At 37.3% G+C, this 12,323-nt stretch overlaps 1 protein-coding gene across 4 annotated transcripts in view; it reads right to left on the bottom strand.

Annotated features, from left to right (window-relative positions):
* Positions 1-12,323, bottom strand: part of VCL (vinculin) — a 100,909-nt gene that overhangs the window by 55,048 nt on the left and 33,538 nt on the right. Inside the window, exon 1 of one of the 4 annotated variants that reach the window (XM_082673851.1) lies at positions 919-983. The exons of the other annotated variants lie outside the window; for them this stretch is intronic. The gene's annotated coding sequence lies outside the window, so the exon portion shown is untranslated. Of the gene's footprint in view, positions 1-918; positions 984-12,323 lie in introns of those variants that run through there. 4 annotated transcript variants of the gene reach the window in all.

Raw genomic sequence — 12,323 nt, 5'->3', positions numbered from 1 at the left:
AGTTTTTAGGAGGAAGTTAGGAACACTGAGTACAATGACAAACTTTAATCTATTTCAAGTAGCAAGTGCCCAGCACCAACTCACCCCTGTGTATACTGTGTGGTAACACTATAACATCCTGTTCCAACCCTGTGCTCCTAGATTTAAAGATCCTACAGGCCTCATCCACAAATTATTCCTTTCCCTGACCTAACTCAGTGACAGTACCAGACACTGCATGTGTACACCCAAAACTAAACTTAAAAACCACAATGAGTCATACTGAAAACATTCAAAACCCTTTAACAGCAACACCACACTCTTTTTGCTAGAACATGTACATTGAGATAACAAAGCTAAAACACACATAAACATCAAAGGCTCACTAAATTCTTTTATTTCAGATGAGATTAGGAGGGTATGTAGCCAGTTTCAACTTCCCTTCAAACAAAACAGGATTCTGCCAGAGCCCAGAGATAACTGAAAGGGAAGCAGCATGTCGGGGATGGGAAGGTTCGAAGTGTCACTGCTGCCCAAGCTACATCCTCCTCAAGTCTTGCTGGCAGCTTATGAGTCACAACCTTTGAATCCTATAAAGCCTGAATGACTAGTCCTAGTCTTTCTCCCCACCTTCTTTCACCCCTTGTTCAAATCTAGCATCTGTGAAGGGAGAAGAGATTCTGATCCTGCAAGGTTCAATCAAGAACTCTGCTACCTACAGGTCTATCAGCTCCTCTGGTCCTTCCTCCAACTCATGCTGTGGTTACAGCAGAAACAGATAAACATATAAGCAAGTGTGTCTTGCAGATACTAGTAGTTTTCAAATGTATATTGATGCTGTCGTGATGAATAAAATAAAAATCTATTTTAAAACATTACAAATTCATTGTGACTTTTATTCTTATACATTCTTAATCAACTAATAATAAAGAGTCTCACCATTATTATTTGAAGTTCCTTATGCTGAAAAAAGTTGATAATCACTGTTCTACAGCAGAATGTAATGAATGAGCTAGAGGTGTAAATACCTAAACACAAAGTGAAGTGGAATAGACACACAATGAGAGAATATTTTTACTTATGAGGAAAACTGACAAAAACTAGGATGTGGTTTAAAAAAAAAAAAGAACAAAATCTGGAGATAAAAGTCAACAGTAGGCTAAACAGCAGTCAACAATCATCCTAAAAAAAGATAATAAAAAAATAATTAACAGAATTTAGGATCCAAGAGAATCATAAGCTTGTAACCACTTATAATATTGCTTTGAAATATATAAAGTTAAAACTGACAATTATGAGGAAAACTGACAAATCTACAATTATTATAGATTTCAACAGACCTCAATCATAAACAGTTTATGATTTATAGCAAGACTATAGAAGTCTGATCAATAATACTTATATGTTGACCTAATTGATAAAAAGAGAACCCTATACCCAAGCAGAAGAGAATACACTTTCTTTTTAAGCACACACAGTAGTACACTTACCAACACTGACCACTTATTATGTCACAGAATAATTTCGAAGAATTGATCACATACCAACCAAGACTTCTGGAAACAAAGCAATTAAATTAGAAATATAACAATTAAAAGATATAAGCATACCGCATTTTATTGCACTTCACTTCACTGCACTTAGCAGATACTGTGTTTTTTACAAATTAGAAGGTTTGTGGCCCCTGTGTTGAGCAAGACTACAGGCATCGTTTTCCCAACATCATTTGCTCACTTCATGTCTCTGTGTCACATTTTGGTAATTCTCACAATATTTCAAAATATTTCATTGTTATGATATTTGTCATGGTGATCTGTGATGTTATTACTGTGATTGTTTTGGCATTTTTTAGCAATAAAATATTTTTAAATTAAGGTATGTACATTGTTTTTTTAGACACATGCTATTGCACACTTAACAGACTACAGTGTAGTATAAAAAACTTTTATATGCACTGGGAAACCAAAAAATTCATGTGACTTGTTTTATTGCGAATATTATGGTAATCTGGAACTGAACACACAACATCTCTGAAATATGCCTGTAGTAGAAAGAATCTTTAAATGTACTACTAAATAATGTACATGGGTAAGAGGAATTCACAACAAAATTACAAAATATTTAGGGCTGAACAACTATTAAAGTACCTACACAGCTGTTTCTAAACTTGTAATCAGAGCAAAATTGAGAGCCCAAAATATTATATTTATTTAAAAACAAGAAATACTAAAAGATAGAAATATTGAAAATAAGATATTCAAATAATAAACCTAACAAAATAAATAATGAACCTAAGAACAGAATTTAATGAAATAGATCTTTGGGGAAAAAACTAATAAAACATAAATCTCCCATAAGAGTGATAAGAAAAAAAAAAGGTAGAAATAGATAATACTGAACAAAAAAGGTTAGAGGAAATGCATAATTTCTTAGAAAAGTATCAGATTATCAGAGTTGACTCAAAATGAATTTAAAACCTGAATTAGATAATAAAAGGAATCTGAAAGAGTAATCAAATTTCTTCCTCTAAAGGACACCAGACCCAAGAAAGTTTTAGATACAAGTTTTGCCCAACTTTCAAGGACAGACAATCCTTTTCTTATATAAAATGTTTCAAAGACTAGAAATCTTATTTTATGAAACTAAAATAACCTTGATAACAGAATAAGAAACAAAATAAGAAAATTATAGATCAAGACCCCTCATGAACAAAGAAGCAAAATCTTTTTAAAATATTAAAGTAGAATTTAGCATTGTATATTCTTTTCTAAATCACTACTACATAGGGTTTATCTTAGAAATGCATAGATGGGGGAACTCGACGCTTTGACTGCTGGGGCCCGGGGTTCGATCCCTGGTAGGGGAACTAAGATCCTGCAAGCTGTGTAATGTGGCTGAAAAAAAAAAAAGAAAGAAAGAAATGCATAGACGGTTCACCATCAGAACAGTTGATACTTATGGAGTAGACCAGAGACCATCTTATAGAGGAAAGGATAAAAACTGCATGATTATCTCAACAGATACAGAAAAAGTATTAAATGAAAACAAGCAATCAGATTTTTTTTAACAAGGTCTTACTACAGGAGACAATAAATGAGAGGAAATTTTTCTGTGAAAAAGCTTAAAAAGTAACTGAGTTTATTTTGAGAAAATGACTGAGAAAAAAAGATTGAGAAGCTCAAGAAGAAAGCTAATTTTCACCAAATATCTTTTTTTTTCAGGTACTTTCACATACATTATCTCACTCATTTAAGCCTCACAATAACTATTACATTATGAGAAGAGATTCTTACAAGGAAGGGTGAGAAAGAGTCTTAGCATACTGGATTGAGTACAAGCCTGGTGTCAGATAGTTTAGGGTTTGACTCTTACCTCTGCCGTTTATCTACTAGGTAACTTTCAACAAGTTACTGTGAGCTTCTCTGACTCTCAGCTTCCTCAACTGCAAGACGAGGTGCATTAAAAAACACAGTATAGGGCTTCCCTGGTGGCGCAGTGGTTGAGAGTCCGCCTGCCGATGCAGGGGACACAGGTTCGTGCCCCGGTCCGGGAAGATCCCACATGCCGCGGAGCGGCTGGGCCTGTGAGCCATGGCCGCTGAGCCTGCGTGTCCGGAGCCTGTGCTCCGCAACGGGAGAGGCCACAACAGTGAGAGGCCCTAGTACCACACACACACACACACACACACACACACACACAAAAACCACAGTATAAAGTACCCAGCTCATAAAAGGTACTCAAGAAATAGAGCTATTTTTACAAGGCTCTTTTGCTTCTATTAAGGAAAGAACAAGAAAGATTTTAAATAGAGGTAAGAAAAAAAAACTTAAACCTTGAGAACTTCTTAATTTGAGATTGGACCTATATAGTCAAGGTAATCATTAAGGGAATACTAGTGTCTAATTACTTTGAGTGTTTCTGTTTGTATTTGCAGGGTAGGGTTGGGGCAGCCAACGGCCTCAATTCATCTATAAAATAAAGCAGTTGGATTAAATAATCTCTATGATTCTTTTTAACTTTAAAATATTATGACTTTAACTTCTTTATAGCTTAAGGAGGTGTAAGACACTGCAGTACATCACAAATTACATACATAAAATTCCTTCTTTGGAAATACTCAGGAAAACTGTAAATCGTTATCCTCTACGAGTAGTATAAAGTTAGTAGTGCCTGGAAAGAGAGTGGTGGACCACCTGACTTCTTGGAAGTCAGATTATGGAAAGAACATGGACTTGGAAGCCACGAGACCACCAACAGGAAACATGTTCTGCCACTTACATGCTGAGCAAACTTGGGTGAGTTAAAGTTTGTCAAACCTCAGTTTTCTTATCCGTAAGATGAATGTATTAATACCTTGAAGTTGATGTTCTCAGAATTACATGAGAAAATAAAAATATGTAAGTACCTCTCCCAATAATACATACTCAATAAATGTGAGTTCCCTCGGCCCCTTGAGTTCCCTTCAATCATGTGACTGATCACTGTTGACAATGGAAACCAAAGTATTACATGTTTAAAGTATTATTTGCTTACTTCTTAATCATGAAGTGTATACAAATTAAAATAAGGGTTAAATCCCTGCCAAGTTGTTTAGAACTCTTCCACAAGTTAATAAAATACCCAGAGTTCATTATTGAAAAGACTCAAAACTTAAATCACTTTTGCTTGAGAAAGTCTGTGAAAAATAGTAGTACTCAACTATGTTTAATGTGGCAAGTTCAAAGGTGAACTATTTAAAGTTTGAGTGCTTGCTCTAGGTCAAAAATGCAACAAGTCAGCTGACAGATGTGAATGATTATCTCATAGTTACTTGGTCATCTATGTTAAGTAACAAAAATCTTCTCTTAAAGTAGCAATGGAAGGATCACTAAAAACTCAAAGTTTAAAGAACAAAAATTAGGGCTTCCCTGGTGGCGCAGTGGTTGAGAGTCCGCCTGCCGATGCAGGGGACACGGGTTCGTGCCCTGGTCCGGGAAGATCCCACATGCCACAGAGCAGCTGGGCCCGTGAGCCATGGCCGCTGAGCCTACGCGTCCGGAGCCTATGCTCCGCAACGGGAGAGGCCACAACAGTGAGAGGCCCGTGTACCGCAAAAATAAATAAATAAATAAATAAAAATAAAAAACTAAAAAACAAAAATTAGAATCACACATTAGCCCCAGAGAAGCACAGTGCATTGAGTGGTATGCTCAAAGAATTAATATTTTATTTATTTATTTATTTATTTTTGGCTGTGCTGGGTCTTCGTTTCTGTGCGAGGGCTTTCCCTAGTTGTGGCAAGCGGGGGCCACTCTTCATCGTGGTGCGCGGGCCTCTCACTATCGCGGCCTCTCTTGTTGTGGAGCACAGGCTCCAGACACGCAGGCTCAGTAGTTGTGGCTCATGGGTCTAGTTGCTCCGTGGCATGTGGGATCTTCCCAGACCAGGGCTCGAACCCATGTTCCCTGGATTAGCAGGCAGATTCTCAACCACTGCGCCACCAGGGAAGCCCAAAAATTAATACTTTAAAAAGATATTCTGGGGCTTCCCTGGTGGCGTAGTGGTTGAGAGTCCACCTGCCGATGCCGGGGACACAGGTTCGTGCCCCGGTCTGGGAAGAGTCCACATGCCGCGGAGCGGCTGGGCCCGTGAGCCATGGCCGCTGAGCCTGCGCGTCCGGAGCCTGTGCTCCGCAACGGGAGAGGCCACAACAGTGAAAGACCTGTGTACCGCAAAAAAAAAAAAAAAAAAGATATTCTGGCCACTTTCACCAAAAAGAGTGTTTGAAAATTCAAATTTCCTCACAAATTATTCTGATTGTTCAAGATCAAAAGCAAAGAAAAAAGCTAAATATGAGGGCTTATGATCTAAAAACATGACACTACTACTTTAAGTCAAAATAAATCTAAATTAAGTGTAAGCATGTTTAAATCCTTTTCAAATTTCTTCTTTGTACATGAGTATCAGTCAAGGTAAAATTGTACAAATACAGACCATAATTGTGCTTAACTAATAAAGTTTAAGGGTTAAAACATGGCAATTTCCTAGGAAATATGATTAATGGCAATTATGTAGATTGCCACTACATACACCCTTTCACAAAGTATTTTAGGAACATTCTTTTATTTGATAGGCTTAGACATTACAATATGTTTCAAAAATAGTCCAAACTGGTGAATCAATCCAAGTTTTGATGATTTCAAGCAGACTGTTCAGAGCAGCGCTGAGACAGAGTGGCGACACTTCACAGTTCTAAAATGAAACTATTTGCCTGCCAACAGACAAAGCGCTTTATGCCCTTTTTAAGGAGTTCATACCACGGAGACCACCTCACAAGTGACACCTTTTGATATATTCAGATACTAAACACCCCTGGATATGGGCCAAGCACTGCCTTCCTTATCCATTTCTGCTCCATTGCAGAAATAAGAATGAAATTCCACCGTATACTGCAATAGCAGTTTTTCCGAGCCTAAGAAAATAGTTTGCCACAAACATTTTTTACCTATTAAGAAATCAGCTTGAAGCAAATCCCTGCTGACAGGAAATGAATCTGGTCAGTTTGACACACAGCTTACTCTCCTTCACTAGCACCTATTATTCATCCTGTATTGGCTATGACTCTTCCTGAAAAACCACCTTCATCTTGTCATTTGAGTTACTGCTCAAGAAGCGCAAAGCTTCCCTACCACCCAATTCCAAATTCCTCTGCCTGGCTTTCAAGGGCTTCATCATCTGACCCAACTACCTAAGCTTAGTTCCTACCACCCCCACCATGACTGTTTCTCTCCTCAAAGCCCCCATGACTGACTCATGCTGCTCATTCCACCTGGAGTATTTTCCTTTCTTCCCACACCTGCCCCCACTTCCAGTACTTTCCTTTTTCCCTACATCTGTCCTCCCAAGTCCAACTTCCTAAATGAGCCTCTTTCTACTATTCCTACCTACAATGGTAGCACTCCTTCTCTCCTATTATAAAGTCAGTCTGTTTTACAGCTCTTCAATTTGAAATTTCTTAAAGCACTTTCTTAAAAATCTCTCTGTAGCAGCAGTTCACCTTAGTGCCTCCATGATACACAGAAGAATAAAACTCTCAATATATGACCTATCCCTTTGGGTGTACCTGCAATTATGCACAATTTCCAGCCGCAACAGCGATATTTCCACTAATTTCTCCTGCACTAAAGAAAGCATAATAAAAAGCCAGTGAATATATTATATTTCAATAAAAGTTAAAAGGAAAAAAACAAAACCTAGTGAGTGGGAATGAGAGGAATGTTATTATATATGTGATCTTGAATATGCTCAATTTACTTTTTTTAAATAAAGCATTTGCAAACTTTGGCACTTTATTACTATTAATAAATAACTTGTAATACATCTTACAAGTGATCATTCATAATAAGGACAATTAAAAACTGCTATTCTATGTAGCACTTAGCATGCTAGACACATAGAAAGCAATCAATAAATATTCTATTAACCAATTAGTGTGTCTAGCCCATTAATAAATCGCACATAACTATTACAGCTGCTGCAGCTGCCTGATGATAATGATTGATGACAATGATGCAAAGTACAAACACAAAGAACAGTAGCTGAATCTCCTGCTGACAGTCTCTAAAGGACCAAATGACTTCTTATAGGGTGAGTCTAACCACTATTTTAACAGTACAGCATGACCGTGGCACTCCTGAAGTCTACAAAGATCACAGCAGTTTCTGTGGCAATCATCACGCAACCCTACACCTCTTGTGCAACACTGTGGCTATTAATGCAATCTGGTAAAATTAGTAAATTGTAAACTCTATTTGCCAGTAAAGTCAGGGATCAGATAACTTTTGCTCCACCCAAGAGAAAGCCTTCCTGTGACAATGCAAATCTTGTTCTATATTAAAATGGCCCTCACTTTTACAGTAAGGAATTGCCCAAGCATTGGAGTCCCTCATCAACAGTTACAACCCAAATGTATGATCTTTAACTGATATTAAACCATTCTCCAACATTCCAACATGCCCTTAATTGCCAGTCACACAAATAGACTATGATTTGATTTTGAGAGCCCCCCCAAATCCTGAAAATGTCAAAAATTCTGAAAATGACATATCCTTCCCTGAAAAATCTCTAAATCTACATCAGATTGCTTATGTATAAATCCATCTAGAGATCAACAGTCTTCTGTTTTCTCTAGCCCTGACATTCTAACATTCTAGGAGTAGAGATTGATCCAAGAATAAATTTTTAAACTTATTTTCTAGCGTTGTCAAAGCAGACACTATTTAGAAGTCCTTGTCAAAGTAGAGACAGCAGAAGCATCAGTCTGTCATGCCCTGGAAACTTCCAAACATCAACCAAACAGCCCAAAAGAATGTACTACTCAACATTTCCAAGGATGTCATTAATTGCTTCCATCTGTTTCCCTCTCTGTCCCTTCCCCAACCTAGTAAAGTTATTTTTTGCTTCATTTTGCATTCTAAAGAAAAGCATAAAGAGCCCTCATGTTTTAAACTGCGGAATACTTATTCGTCCCCAAAATTTGTTTGATAATAACAGCCATATTGTTTTTGTACTCCAGGCTATTTTCAGGTAACATTTCAGAGTGTGGCATATTAAGTCGTGTACTTTTTAAACACTGCTCAGTAAATATTTCAGTTGGTCATAACACAATGTTTTTCCCTGACTCCTCAAGGCAACCAGGGTTCTCCCTGAATGGCATGATAAAGGTTAAAACCTCTGAATGGTTTCATATCCATTAATGATCCTTACCTAAATCAGTGGTTTCATTAAACATTGCATAATCATGACTTTCTAATTCTGTCATTTATTCCACTTTTATTGGTTAGAATTTCCCCCATCAACTAGAGCTATTAGGTTACTGTGAAATAAAGTATGCCCAAGAGAGAAAGGATAGTTACAATTTTTTTTTTCTTATGATGAGAACTTTTAAGATCTACTCTCAGCAGGGCTTCCCTGGTGGCACAGTGGTTGAGAGTCCGCCTGCCGATGCAGGGGACGCAGGTTCGTGCCCCGGTCCGGGAAGATCCCACATGCCTCGGAGCGGCTAGGCCTGTGAGCCATGGCCACTGACCCTGCGCGTCCGGAGCCTATGCTCCGCAACGGGAGAGGCCACAGCAGTGAGAGGCCCGCGTACTGCAAAAAAGATCCACTCTCAGCAACTTTCAAATATATAATACAGTATTATTAACTATATTCACCATGCTGTACATTATATCTTCATGACTTATTTATAACTGCAAATTTATACTTTTTGACTCCCTTCCCCATCTTGCACACCCCCCCACCTCCCCACCTCTGGCAACCACCCACCTGTTCTCTGTACTTATGAATTCATTTTTTTAAATATTCTACATATAAATCATATAGTATTTGTCTTTCTCTGACTTATTTCACTTAGCATAATGCCCTCAGGGTCCATCCATGTTGTTACAAACAGCAGGATTTCCTTCTTTTCTATGGCTGAATAATATATTATATATATATCACACCTTTATCAATTCACCCATTGATGGACACTTAGGTTGTTTCCATATCTTGACTATTGTAAATAATGCTGCAATCAACATGGGGTGCAGATATTTTTTTCAAGATAAGTGATTTTATTTCCTTAAGATAAATACCCAGGGATTTCCCTCATGGTGCAGTGGTTAAGAATCCACCTGCCAATGCAGGGGACACAGGTTTCAGCCCTGGTTCAGGAGGATCCCACACGCCACAGAGCAACTAAGCCTGTGCACCACAACCACTGAGCCTGCACTCTAGAGCCCGCAAGCCACAACTATGGAGCCCAAGGGCCACAAATACTGAAGCCCCCGCACCTAGAGCCCATGCTCCGCAACAAGAGAAGCCACTGCAATAAGCCCACGCACCGCAACAAAGAGTAGCCCCCGCTTGCTGCACCTAGAGAAAACCCACGCACAGCAACAAAGACCCAACACAGCCAAAAATAAAAATAAATAAATAAAATTTAAAAATTAAAATAAATAAATACCCAGAAGTGGAATTGCTGGATCATGTGATATATCTATTTTTAATTTTTTGAGGAACCTCTGGAAAGATAGGACAAATGCCTCTTTTCTTTAAATTTCCCATTACCAGAGTAAGGGGCTGGTGTCCTAGTTACCACCAAGGGTGATCAATGAGGTTTTGTTTTGTTTTAAAGTTACCCACTTTTCTGAAAATATCATCACAACTAGGGTACTCCTTAATTTTTCTAAGTCCCCAAGGAAGCCTGTGAGAGAGCATATAGCATATTTCAAAGGTATATTTCTGGGAATAAGCAGAAATGAGTTTCCTGAAGAAATTCATTTACCAGTCAAATGATATTCATAGGCTTGAATGTGAAGGGTTAAAAGGAACTTTTTATAGGGTCATCAAGTCCAACTTCCCCGATATTTTTTTTTTAACATCTTTATTGGAGTATAATTGCTTTACAATGGTGTGTTAGTTTCTGCTTTATACCAAAGTGAATCAGCTATACATATACATACTTCCCTGATATTGAATCTCCCTATACACTATCTCCCCATGCTCTGTACCTTCCAGGGGGTGAGGGGCAAATGGGTACAAGCTAGAGCTGTGTTTTTAATGTACAGTAAATGCAAGTTTAATTACACTATGTTTAACTGACAGCATAGGACTCTTAATATTACCATGCTGATGAAATGGCACATAAATAAAGTAGGCTCATACTGGTTAGAGCTGGAAGAAACCCAGGATGCCACCAAGTCCAAAGAGGGCAAGTTTAAAAAGAGACTCCCACAAAACAGACTCTGCAAAAAACAGATGCTTCTGGTACCTTACTTCCTGACACATGAACATTTTGCAGAATTAACAGAAACAGTTCTGTAGAAGCACCCACTAAAGTAAGTTAGAAATAAGAAGATACCAATATGGGTGAAATTCTCATCTGTTCAATGAAAATAATAGACCATAAGGAGGATAAAAATAAAGGAACACTTTTTGCTTTATTTTAAATTGTGATATATAACATACATACAGAAAATTGCACAAAACATATATATAATATAATGAGTGATTATAAAACAACCACTCATGTAACTGAACAGTTAAATCAAGAAATAGAACATTATTACCACTTTAGAAGCCCCTGCATGCCTCTCCCTGAGTAGAGCCCTCTTCCTTCCTCCCGGAGTACCACTATGCAGACTTCTGTGTTCATTATTTCCTTATTCGTCTTTATCTTTTTACCTTATAAATAGGCATCCCTAAACAACAGTTTATTTGTTTTTGAACTTTAAATAAATGGAACCTACCTACATATCTATATCTCTATCATTCACTTCCCTTAATTATTTTTCAGATTCATTCATTCTTTTTTAATTCATAAAATTAACCATTTTAAAATGAAATATTCTCATTCCTTTTTATTACTGATTAATATTCCAATTGATGACTATACCATGATCATTTTTATCCATTCTACTGTAGATAGACCAGTGGTATCATCATGAACAATGTTGATATCAGTATTTTTGTATATGGATCCTAGTGTACATGGGCATAAGTTTCTTTAGGGAACATACCGGGAGGCAGAGAAATTGCCTATTTTCCACTTTACTAATGCCCAACTCTTTCCCAACGTGGCTGCACCAATTTACATTCCCAGCAGCAGTGTCCCAATTGCTCCACATCCACACCAACAACTGATATTATCAGACTTCTTAATTTAGGAGCTTATAATATAGAACAATTTGCAGTTCTCTGATGACTACTGAGATAGAGCACCTTCTCACAGGTTTGCTGGCCATTTGGATTTCCTTTTTTGAAGTGCCTATTCAAATTCTTTGCCCTTGTTTTTTAAAACTGAATAGACTTATCTCTTTCTTATTGATTTGTAGAGGTTCTACTTTTTTTTTTTTTGTCTTATGCATCAGGCTTTACTTTTACTTAGGACGTGACTGTCATAAAAAACAAAGTCATTAATCAAAGACAACATAATCAAGAACCTGAGAAGCTTTAACTAATCAAAAGTTAGTATCTCTGCTTACTTTACATAGGATAGGCCAAAATGTCCAGCAATTATTTGTAGGAGTATTAAGTGATATGTAAATATAACTTAAATTTAAAACGCTACTGAAATATGTGACAAAACACTTTTTTTTTTTAAGTTTGTATCCACTGTTATCTCCAAGCAAACGTATTTAGTACACAATCCAGACTTATGCATGCTAAGGTCAGAATGTTTCTGAATCCTTTCCATTCTGAAAAACAAAATTCAGAAGTCACAGTTTGATTAAAAATTATGTCAAAAATGCCTAACACCAATGAATAAAATCAACAGTAGGAAATTTGACTGCTGAAAAATGAAAAATTAAAATTTCAAC

Source organism: Grampus griseus, assembly GCF_964374135.1.
Source record: "Grampus griseus genome assembly, chromosome: 16".
Lineage (NCBI taxonomy): Eukaryota > Metazoa > Chordata > Mammalia > Artiodactyla > Delphinidae > Grampus > Grampus griseus.
The sequence above is the reverse complement of the archived record's forward strand: the minus strand, read 5'-3'. Positions and strand labels throughout refer to the sequence as shown.